Source organism: Vulpes lagopus, chromosome 21 (assembly GCF_018345385.1).
Source record: "Vulpes lagopus strain Blue_001 chromosome 21, ASM1834538v1, whole genome shotgun sequence".
Taxonomy (NCBI): domain Eukaryota; kingdom Metazoa; phylum Chordata; class Mammalia; order Carnivora; family Canidae; genus Vulpes; species Vulpes lagopus.
In genome coordinates this window covers 18,500,254-18,513,114 of record NC_054844.1, presented here as the reverse complement: position 1 = coordinate 18,513,114, position 12,861 = coordinate 18,500,254, and the positions used below count along the sequence as shown (strand labels likewise).

General features: G+C 36.6%; 1 long non-coding RNA gene across 1 annotated transcript in view; it reads right to left on the bottom strand.

The window, feature by feature from the left end:
• Window positions 1–12,193, bottom strand: part of LOC121480193 — a 48,580-nt gene extending 36,387 nt beyond the window's left edge. The window contains exons 1-2 of the long non-coding RNA XR_005984906.1: window positions 12,092–12,193; window positions 671–783 (exon numbers count right to left, since the gene is read on the bottom strand). This is a non-coding gene — a long non-coding RNA (uncharacterized LOC121480193). The remainder of the gene's footprint in view (window positions 1–670; window positions 784–12,091) is intronic.
• Between the last annotated feature and the right edge of the window lie 668 nt (window positions 12,194–12,861).

The window sequence follows — 12,861 nt, the reverse complement described above, 5'->3', positions numbered from 1 at the left end:
TCTAGGGGGCAACTCACATAGTAAAAAGAGCACAGCATTTTTAAATCAGGGGAATCTAAATTTGAATTCTTACTCCTCTAACAGTAAATTTGAATTTCTTTATCACCAGTATGACTTTGAGCAAGTCACTTACTTTCTCCATTTAAAAGGCATATTACCGGGGATCCCTGGGTGGCTCAGCGGTTTAACGCCTGCCTTTGGCCCAGGGTGTGATCCTGGAGTCCCAGGATCGAGTCCTGCATCAGGCTCCTGGCATGGAGCCTGCTTCTCCCTCTGCCTGCTTCTCCCTCTGCCTGTGTCTCTGCCCCCATCCCCCTCTATCATGAATAAGTAAATAAAATCTTAAAAAAAAATAAAATAAATAAAAGGCATATGACCAAAAAAAAAAAAAAAAAGGCATATGACCTTAGGAAAGTTTCTTGACTTTTTGTGCCTCCACTTCTTCATCTGTAAAATGGGATAATGCCTCTAGGGTTATGGTTAGTTAAACGAGTCAGTATATATTTAAGCCCTTCAAAGAATACTTGACATACAGTAAGTCCTATTTAAGTGTTAGCTGCTCTGATTTATTAATATCTCTCTGAGCCTCAGTTTCCTCATCTGAGAAATAGGGATAATAGAACATGCCTTACAGAGGCTTTTGAGGAATATGTGAAAACTTAATACTTACTCTGTAAATGGTACTGTTATTGTCCTTGTTGTTGTTATACGGCCACTCTATTGCTGTTGTTCTCCAGGCACATTAGTCTTTTGTGTTGGACGGTGGTACCACACACTTTCATGCTAATGGGAGGGGAAAAAAAAACAACAACTGAGCTTGATCTTTCTCTAGTTGTAGGATGACAGCTTATGACCCAAGTCTAGAACTGAATCTTAGGGTCACCCAAGTAATAGAAGATACTATTCCCAGATAAAGTAAGTAAATCATTGAAACTGACTTATATTTAAAAAGTCCTTCAGACAGGTGACAATGTCAGAAATATTCAATGTCAGAAGCACAGATTATTCAGTTTTAAGATCTCCCATAATAATAAAGATATGCCACAGAACAGTTCTTCAATATATACTCTTTGCCATATTGCTGCTAATATTCACCCATAATAGCTTGTCAGAGTCAAAAGTTAAACCCTCATTGTTGTCTCAGATAAGAATATAAGACATTCGTCAGGCTGGACAAAATGAAAAGAGAGTTGGTCTACCAAATTTGCCAATTATTTTTCTACATGAGGCCAGCACCAACATTATCGGTGATGCAGTAATGATGCATCCTTGGTCCCAATGAGAGACCAACAATAGGCAGAGGCAAGTGAGGCACTCACCTTGGATGCCAAAACATCAATTAATGAGATAAATAATATTGCAATGCAAGTTTTTAAAATCAAAACTAATGCAAAAAAATCTATAATCATAAAAATACCAAAATTTTCAATTAAATCAGTGAATTAGTTTTCTAGGCCTTCTGTACATTTTACCTGAAACATGGTCGCTTAAAACAACACCAATTTACTATCTTACAGTTCTGTATATCAGAAGTCTGAAGTGGATCTCACTGGATCTCATCAAAATAAGATGTCCGCAGGGATGTGTTCCTTCTAGAGGCCCTAGGGGAGAGAGTCACTTTCCCTGCCTTTTCCAGCTTCTAGAAGCTGCCTGCTTTCCTTCACACATGGCCTCTTTCCTCCATCTCCAAACCCAGCAAGGGTGGGTTGAGACCTTCTCATACTGAGACCACCCACAATATGCCACTGTGACCAGTCTCCCTCTTCTGCTTCTAAGGACCCTTGTGATTGTACTGCACCCACCCAGATAATACAGTATAATCTCCCCCATATCAAGGTCCTCGATCTAATCACATTTATAGTCCCTTTTGCTGTGTAAGGTAACATACAGTTTCTAGGAACTGCGCGTCAGAAACTCTTGGTGGTCATTTTTCTGTTTAATATGGACAAGATCTAACCCTGTACTTGCATGACCCTGCCTCATTCTCCACACCCTAATCCTGGCCCTGCCACATTGTTCATTGACAAATTGTGACAATTCTAGTCTTGAGTTTGTTTAATTGGTAGCACTCTATTCACAACACCCTTATATAATCTAGAGGTGTTACTAGACAAAGCTATTTTGAAAGTGCCTGGAAGCAAACAAGTAATCAAAAAATTGTAAAAACAAGCATGATAAACAATTTGTTTCAGTGTTTAGAAAGGAAGCTAAAACTCATCTCTAAAGCATTAGTGATTTTTTTTTCTCCATGTAGTAAATAACATATTCTATTATTCTTACTCTATTATTTCTGTTTTACTTTTGGTTTAAGTACTTGAAATGTTTCATTTAAAAGTTAGGATTACTTGCTCTAGATTCTTAGCTCCGTTAAAGCACTATACCTCACTTTTACAGAGCCCTGGATGCTCTAGGATTGTTTTCTGCTCATATTAAATGAGCTTGCTGTTACCATTCTTGGAAACTCTGAGCATATAGGTGCCTTCTCTAGACCCCATGTTGGATTTTTCCATCTTGATTTTACCACATGCTTGTGAGTCCCTTAGGGCAGGGACTATCATTCATCATTTGGCACAATATAGATGTCAGATATTTTTGCAAATGTTATAGGGTTGAATTTTCAAAATAACCCAAATAACTGAATACTATCTTCATATACTATGTCCCAGTCCAGTGGAATTATTTGCCCAAAGTCACCAGGATATGAGTCCAGCTCCACTGTTCTCGAAATCTCCTGCCTTTTCCCCATACCCCATATTAGTTCATCACTACTGAGGGCATGATTGTGGATATCCAAATACAGGCTTAACTTGGGAGCACTCCCAGAGGTTCCAGACCATATTTACCTTTCTTTAAGAGTCTTTGATGAGGATGGGATATATATTGTCAGGACACAGCACATCAACAGAAACTCCTTTTGCATATATACAAACAAGTCTACTAACAAAAATATTCACTGAAACATTGTTAGAAAATTGCCCAATAGAATTCCAGAATGTGTATAAACTATCTTATTTCTGATTAAAGAAAAGAAATTTCACTTGCTATCAAAGCATTCAGGAAAGTGGAGAAGGAGGCATCTGCATAATTAATAATATAGTTACTTACCAATAGGGCCAATTAAATTAAAATGGTCTCTTTTCCTACAACAGATTTGGTTCCAAACACATTACACAAGTTATACTCAGAAAATTTACTGCTAGGAGACCATTTAACACTCATTAATCCTAGAACTTTCTTTTGCAATCTTTGTCTATAAAGGAAATTCCCATTGTTGCCCTAAATTATTGGACACTTTTATTTGTACATGAAAGAAACACATTTCTTTTCTCCATGCCTCTAGCCAAGGGAGCCAGAGCCAGCACCCTGCTCAGCAGGTACAGCTTCCAGCATCCTCTCGGTCCTGGCTGCAGCATCAAGAAAAAAGCCTGGGGTAATCACTTCAAGGGCAGGACATCATGGACCCTCCCTGCAAAGCACTCTCTAACAGTCTATAACTGCCATGTGGAGGCCAGGGAAAGATCTAGGGCCATGGGCCTTTCTGCCAAATCCAAGTTCACTCCAGAGTGCACGTTGCTCCACAGGGCAAGCGTGATTCTGGAGAAATGTCTTCACACACTCACTGCTGTAGCTGATCCTCATTTCTCCTCTAAGTTTTGCCCTCACAAGTCAGATCCTGACAACAAAGTAGTCAAATGCCATCATGGCAAAATGCCATCTCATAAGCACTAGGAGAAACAAAACACAACGAACATTTGTTTTAGAGAACTTTATAGTGAAGATGTTAGCATATTATAACATCCTATTTACCTATATAGAACTTGCTTAATAAGCTTTCCTCCTTAAACAAACATTATGAATCTAACCTTTCTATTTAAATAAAAACTTTAAAAAAAAAAAAAGAGTCTAGCCTTTCTGAGAAATATTCCTTTTCAAATAGTAATCAGGAGACACAAACATGATTTTTTAACCAATTATTTGGTTAATTTAGTTTCTTAAATGTTTCTCATATATAATTAATCATCAGAATCATTTGGAAAGCTTCTGAAAGTATAGATTCTTAGTCCTCTACCTATATTTAATAAATCAGAATTACTCATGGAATTGCCTGGGAATCTGAATTTTTACCAGGATGATGCTTATTGGACAAGAATCAGGCAAATCTTTTTTGTGTTCTATAATAAGCATAGTTTGCATTGGACCCCAGAGCTTATTTAAAAATGAGAAGACACATGGCTCATACTCTGGAAGGATTTGAAATTTAGTAGGAGAAATCAAACAACTAAATAATTACACAATAAGGCACAATATAAGAAGTATCATGAGAGTATTATACCAAAATAGATCTAGTAGTCTAGAGAAAGAAGTAATTATATCAGGTGAGGGAAATAAGGAAAGGCTTTAAAGAATGTATTTCATTTGAGATAGATTTTCCAAAGGTTGTAATCTTAATGGGAATCAGGAAATGCAAAGGCACAAACACAGAAAACCCACGATATGAGTGAGAAAGAGTGAGCAGCAGTGTTTGACCACAATATCGGGAGTAGCTGGCGCAAACACTGGAAATTTAAACAGGTGCCCAACTGAGAGACAACTGAATGTTTGGCAATGTAGTGTATATTTCATTTCATAAGGAATGGGGTCAATGAACTAAGACATGGAGTCAGCTGGTGGCCATGTGCTCCACACAGCATACATTGAAAGGAGGAAGGCTTTGACACTTAGTAAAATTGATTCTGAGGTCTGAACCTGAAAAATGTCAAATACCAGGTCTTAAAACCAAACCAAATCCTTCATTTAATCCTATCTATCTATTTATTTATCTATCCAACTACTTTCTAATATGTAATTTCTGCATGCATAGAACTGCACGTAATTTTTGACCATTCAAAAAAGCTCAAAGTACCAAACAAACTCCTTGAGGATTTGGAGTTTTTGACAACATAAACTCACTCTACATTAAGTCCTATAGTGGTTGTACTGCCCCCACTAGATGCACCTACATCTACAGAAGTCAAACAGATTTTTCCATTTTTCTGCCAAAAGTTAACATCTCAGAGGAATACAAAATGATCTCTTCCAGGCATATCTGCAGCACAGAAAAATGAGTGATCTTTTTGCATGATATATTTATGTAAATATTAATCAACAGCTTTTGATAAAGAAAAATACAGCATATGCTTAAGCAAACATGCACATATGTTTTTGAAAAATATTTTAAATACAAGCAGCTTTGCGGAAATTCTCAAGAATTATTCCAAACGTTAGCAATTATATTCTCAAAGGAAAGATTGGTCTCTATAAATGAAATAAATGCAGGGATTTTTTTTTTTTTTTAGTACTTGTGATTGTGCAACACAGATGTCAAGATATGTTTACACTAGGAGCTGGGAAAATAAGCACAATGCTAGGGACATGGACCCAAAAGAAATCAAGAGCTAAGCAGAAAAAGAAAGGTCAGGAAAAAAAATCTGTGCATTACTTTTCTTCTTTCTATTCTCTTTCAACAGGAGTTTATCGAAGCACTGCTTTCACGAGAGCTTAATGCTGGGACAATTCTACACTGAAAAAGAGAGAAGGAGCAAGGAATAAGAATAATTACCATTTGTTAAGCATCTATTTTGTGCTAGAACATCTGCCACACTATTTACATGTTATCCTGCAAAGTAGGGAACTTGCATGATCCACAGAAAGATTAAAGAAGTTATTTAAGGTTATTGAACCAGTAATAATAATGCCTAATTCAGTGACGGGCACTGAGGTGGACACTTGACGGGATGAGCACTGGGTGTTTTTCTGTATGTTGGTAAATTAAACACCAATAAAAGTTAATTTAAAAAAATAATAATGCCTAATTCATTGGGCTACTATGAGGATTAAAATGGGTTAAACAATGAAAAGTATTCATTTATTTTTAAAAGTTCATTTATTTATTTGAGAGGGAGAGAGAGGTGGAGAGTGGCAGAGGAGCACTCTGAGCATGGAGCACAGAATGGGCTGGATCTTATGACCTGAGATCACACCTGAGCTGAAACCCAGAGTAAGATGCTTAAGATCCCAAACATGAAAGGTATTTAAAACAGCACTTGGTATGTAGTAAGTAAATACAAGCCATTATTATTATGCCATGAGAAGGCCAGTATCTATCTTAGTTTCTTTAAAATATCACTTACTACAGCAAAACGTTTTTCATTTCAATATTCTCGTCATATTCTTAGTGTTACTGATTCATAGAAGCACCATTTCTCAGTGATTTTATATTTATAATCACCATTATAATCTAAAATTCAGTTAAAGGATATTAAGGCAAAAGTATGTGGAAGGAAGGCCTCCTTGTGATTTACTGGTAGAGTAAATAAGTCATAAAATGCCACTTACAGGTTCTACCAGCTTTATCTATATAGTTGTGGGGTGTGTGCCCAATCACATGGACAAATTCGTAGGTGATATCTCTATCTTTGCATGTTTATAAGTATCACAGCCAAGGCAAAGCCTCATTGTCTCCTTCCTGATGAGGACAAAGAATGGATTTCAGAAAGCCTCAGCCAGATTTTGTCACACAATTCTTTTGTTTCAAAAAAAGGTAGTATTTTTAAGTTGTTTATGTTAACTAATAGGTTTATTATTGTTATTTTAAAATATAATAAGTATTCAAAAAATTTTTTTGAATTTCTAATATTTAATACAGAAATTGGTAGATATCATCCCCCGAAATTTAGAGATCTCTAGGGAGTTTCAATAACTCTTAAAATTGTGAAGGTGTCCTGAGAAAAAAAGTCTGAGAAGTGCTGTTGGAGGTGCTATTTGTACCTCTTGCAGATAAACCGAATCATGGCTCTACCTAGCTACAGTAGCACCACTGCTAATTGAGGTGAGGCACGTATGTGTGTGTATGTGTCCCATGTGTGCCTGGTGTACATGAGTGTGAAACAAATGTGGAAATTAATCACAGTATTCCAGTGTACAGTGCTACCTGTATTTTATGTTATGCCCTCTTCTGATAGCCTCTGAGATAAGCACTATCATTATCTGCATTTGACAGATGAGGAAATTAAGACATAAATAGGAAATGGGCATTCAATAATGAAAATATAAACAATGGGACAATGGAATAGATGTATAACAGGCAGAGTATATCTTCATCTAGAAGAGAAATCTCCCAATCTGGAATAGAAAAACTAAAGAGGATGGAAGGATTGAAATTGAGCAAGTCTCAGAGTTAACAATCAAACAAGCACAATAACTCCACTCATTTGAGCTTGAGAAACATTTCTCCCCATCCATACACAGAGATAGTAATACTTGATCTACTTCTCCCCAAGTCTAAAAAGATCAAAGCAAGTGAAATATTTGTAGAAATTCCCTTTAAGCTATGAAGTCCAGAAGTAATAAGTCATACTGTATATGTCCAAAGAGGACCATAATTTGCATAAATAATAATGATTATTTCAAGACTACTCAACTTAAAATGACTTTCTCTTTATTAGTTTGGTAATTTCTTAATGCCAAGTACACATTTTTGAGTGTTTTTGTCTTTCTACCTTGGATTCTTAGCCCAGTTAGTTTGAAATCATGATATGTGGTAAGCTAATTGTTGACACTGTGTTTCAATAGCATTGTTAATTATTAGCATTTTCATGAATACAACTATATGCTTGGTAAATAACTAGAGAAAACTTTAATTTCAGAACTTTACAAAAACCCAGGATACCTCTTATGGAGTATCAAGTCAGGAAAACTAGAAAAAAAGTCTCCCTTGTAGTTGGTTGACTTGAGGATTATTTTATGAAATAGAATTAGCCATAGTTTAGTTTTCTTTGTAAGAATGTGTGTGTATGTGTGTGTGAATGTGTGTATTTATCAAGCACCAAAAATCTGTTTACAAATGGAATGTCACCAAACCATCCTCAAGCTTTGACCAGGAGGCATTCATCTTCCCATGCCTAGCAGCAACCACAGCGGGGGTGTCTATGTTTGTCAATGTTGGCAATGAGCTGGCACCAGAGCCAGTATGAAATCTGCTTAAGAGAATTCATGTAACTCTCAAAGCTGATGCTAGGTTGGTTTAGCTTAGGAAGTCAAGAAAATCGAAGCTTTTTGCATTATATAGCTAACATTAACTATATAATCAAAGACAAATAGCTCCAATCTCTGTTCCTCTGTCAAAAATGATTACTAATAAAGTCTGTTTGAAAGAAATGCAATCTTTATTTCTGCTTAAAAAAATAAGCATTATGAAATTCTAACAGTGAGCATTACAGAAATACTAGGCATAAGGATACTAAAATATTCTTATGTAATTTCTGTCTCATTCCAACAGATAGGATGTATTCAAGAGGTCCACTGTGAAGCTAGCCTTGTTCTGTCTTTGACATTCAATACCATCAAGAAGACAAAATTTGAAACAACTAGAAAACAATATAGAGCAATCCATTAAGAGGATTAGATTTATGATACAAACCAAGAACTACAGGAGTTCAGAGGAAGAAGTTCAATTAGACTGGAGTGACCTGAACTGTAGTATAAAAAGAAGAAAGAAAAAGCAAAACTCTGAAACCTGGCAAAGCTGTGTTGCAGTAACGTTCCACATTTTGCTTACTTCTTTCTTCCCAGGTCTCATGTCCTACTGCTCATGTGTGGAGAAAAAAAGAGAACGTCTTGTCTGCACCCCCTTCTCTTCTGAAGTCAAGTTTATGCTCAGGGCCACAGACAGAAGTATTATCCCACTCACAGGCACTTGAACACTGAATAATAATACATCATACCAAAACTTTATTCCTGAGAAAATATCTCACCATGTGAGCCTTATACATCCAGTGTCACCAGAAACTAGAGAATCTGAAATACAGATTTTTTTTTCCCTTAAAACAAATCCTTATCATTTCCTTCCTCTGAACACAGCCTTCCTTCCTTCCTCACAAACACAGCCTCTGATCAGAAACTCAGAATTCATTATTACTGTCTTACCTGAATTTATGTAAGAGATACACTTCCCTAAATGAAAACACAGAAGTGACTTTTCAAACTAAACACAAGCCAATGCACACAGAGATAAATAGTTTGAAAGGAAATTTTAGAAATGAACACAAAAAAGGGGGGGAAAAAAAGGGAGATTCCCTGGGTGGTTCAGCAGTTTGGCGCCTGCCTTTGGCCCAGGACGTGATCCTGGAGTCCCCAGATCGAGTCCCGCATAGGGCTCCCGGCATGGAGCCTGCTTCTCCCTCTGCCTGTGTCTCTGCCCACCCCCTCTCTCTATGTCTATCATGAATAAATTTAAAAAAAAAATCTGTGTGAGGCTGTTCCCCGTAACAGTAAAGGTAAAATTATTTCAAAGCAGTATTTGACATGGAAGATTTTAATAATTCTGGGCACACTTCCTTAAAATGTAATTCACAACAATACCTAAAAATAACAGTTACCAACTGAAAACCTAATAAACATTTGACTTTCTCTGAGTAGAGCAGTGAATTATGGAATTTCTACTCAATCTCTGCTGCTTCATTTCATAATTCCTGCAAGAAAAGCAAATCCCTATGCAGTTCTCTGGCATAGTAACATGTGAACCTGGGATTTCTATAGGCATTAGTGGTGTCAGCCTTGGGTTACATTCTCCATGTCCTACATGACCACTGTATGTCCTAAATATTATATCTCACACCATTAAACATGTACTAGAGAAAACATTAAAGAATTAGTCTTGGAAGTATTATGTGATATTTACACAAGATATTTTCCCTATAGAGAAAATTATAGTAAGGAATTACAATTACATGGAAATGAACATATTCATGAAGAGCATTTATGTTGATTTACTCTGGTCTTACTATTAAGGTAAAAGGTTTTTTAATGGAGGCAGAAATCCTAAGGATGGTGGTGTACAGTGGTGTACATGGCTGATCAGTTTATTCATTCAACCACCCAAGAAGCAGTTATTGAGGGCTTACTTTATGCTAGGTACTACATTAATGATATGAATAAGACATGAGTAAATACAATAGGATTCCATTACTCAGCAATTAGAAACGACAAATACCCACCATTTGCTTCAACGTGGATGGAACTAGAGGGTATTATGCTGAGTGAAATAAGTCAATCGGAGAAGGACAAACAGTGTATGTTCTCATTCATTTGGGGAATATAAATAATAGTGAAAGGGAATATAAAGGAAGGTAAAAGAAATGTTGGGAAATATCAGGAAGGGAGACAGAACATAAAGACTCCTAACCCTGGGAAACAAACTAGGGGTGGTGGAAGGGGAGGAGGGCGGGTGTTGGAGGGGAATGGGTGACGGGCACTGAGGTGGACACTTGACGGGATGAGCACTGGGTGTTTTTCTGTATGTTGGTAAATTGAACACCAATAAAAATTAATTAAAAAAAAAATACGATAGGATTCCATGTCAACTCACAGTATAGTTGGGGTGACAACTTTAAAAGAGTGAGAGAAAGTGCACAGATTCATGTTCAAAGCACAGTAGGCTGACAAAGGAAGCAGTAGCCAACTAGGGCCACATTTCAGGGGGAACAATGATGCAGGGTCTTGCCAAAAAAAAAAAAAAGTACGTAATTTAACAATAGACTCATGGGGGACAGACAATGCAAGCAAATAAAGCAGCACATGCAGGTACATAGAAACATGAAAGAACAGTACACGTAGTTTAGAAGGCCTGGTACATAGAGCATGTATGGGTGAGGAGCAGGGCAAGTAGCTGGGAAGACTGGAGTAAGATCATGTATGCTACATTAAAGAAATCCAGATTGCTTCCTGAAGGCAATGGCAGTGACCTCATCAGATCTGTGGTTTAGAAAGAGAACCTGTGGAAGCATCAAGAATGACTTGGTTGGGCTAGGAGATTATTATAATTTGGAATATTATATATGCCACTTCCTTGATGGAAAAACAAGCAAGAAAGTTCTGAAGCTGACTTTAGTTAACAACTGTAGCAGATGGTACTACTTGCCTGTGTAGTATCTATTTTCCCTTTCATCACTACCTATAGAATTACAATATTCTTTGGGATGGAGATGTGCTATATTAAAAATGTTCATCTTTCAAAGATAGACTTGAAGCTAAAGCCATATGACCATACTTCTGTCCAATAAAATGTAAGAGGAAGTCTAGTGGGAAGGGCTTCTGTAAAATCTGTTGTTTCCCTAATTCAAAAGGAAGATAAATAGTTAACACACGCTTTTCTCCTCAACCGTACCCCGTCTTTCTGCCTGAAACACGAACAGGATACCTAGAGATGGAACAAGCATTTGTGAACACCAAGATAAAGTCACAAAGGAGAGTAGCATGGAAGAAAAAAAGGAATCTGGTCCTTGATGGTTCCTTAAAGCTGTTGTGCCATCCTGAGTTGCCTAACTCCAAATTTCTTTTGAAATGTAAAAAAATAAGTTCAATTTGATAAAGGCATTGTAATCAGATTTCTATTATATATAGTTAAAAGTAATATCAACTCAGCAACGAAGGAAGAGTAAGAACAAAAAAAATCTAAAAACAAAACAAAACAAAAAACCAGAAAAGCAGAAAACAAGCAGTAAATAAGCCAAGAGAATTTAGTTCAAGACAAAGAATGGATCAGCAAACCACTCCAAGCTTTTTATTAAGGCTTCTATCTCTAAAAACCTCAATATCTGTCTTTATCAATCTCACATATTGACTTCTTAAAAGTTTAAACTCATGACCTAATTCCTCCTGTTCCACCTCATCTTTTTTTTTTTCTTTAATTTTCTCAGATCAATGCAGGATTAAGAGTAAACCAGGCCTTGCAGTTATGGATGACCTCTGCTGTAACCTGAAAGTACAAGCAAATAAATATCCAGAGTGTTTCGAAGTTCCCCATGGCACCCTAAGCCATTATTTTCCTCTTAAACTGCTAGCTAGAATTCCTATCAACGCAAGAATCATTAAAATATCTTATTGTGGCAAATTACTTTCGGCAAAAAACAAAAACAAAAACCAGATAAAGCTACATTCACTAGTTCATTTTTCATAAAAGCAAGCACTGATTGAACATCAACATTATCCCAGTTTTAAAGAAAAAAAATTCCCATCAATACATAACTTATATTTTAAAGTGCACCAGACCTACCAAGTGAGATGGATAGGTCACATCTTTCTAGTCAACATCCACAGTTCCCGTTGGCATTTCTGGGATTCCAGCCATAAAATGGAGGCTAACGTGTGATTCTCAGTTATTCAGTTTCCCTGCACATAACAGGAACTGTTCTGATCCTGTGTGGCTTAATGCTGACACATTGTGTTGTTCCAACTAAGTAATTCCAAGCATTCACATTACCACTCTGGCTGCCAGATGTTCTTGCGAGGACCTGTCTCCTCTGTAGCACCATGAACCTTGATTAAAGTAGATGAAGGGCATTATATTTACTTCATCACTCTAATATGGGACAGTATTCTGGCTATTAATTACAACTGACATCTAGTTGGAAAAAGGAAAAGTTCTAAAAGTTCAATTGAGCAAACATGTAATACAATTCAGCTAATTGATTTTAACTAATGATTGGTCAGCCTGACCTCAATGCACAAATCCTTTGTGACATTACTTAATTTTTTTATGGTCCAAGAGTCAGTAATAGTACTTCTGAAAGTTGGTTTTCTCTTGGATCAGTATGATAAATAATGAAAGAATCATTTCTATACAATATTACAAAATGGGAAACTATGCATAACACATTTTACCTCTACACAGCTGCATGCCGGTTTGATTGATCCCAGATGCTAGCAAAAGGCAAAGCAAAAAACAAAACCACATAGCATGTTTAAACATCATTTTTATTTATACCTGCATAAACAACTCAATGGTCAGAATACACATTTTAAAATAAGATTTACTTTGAATCC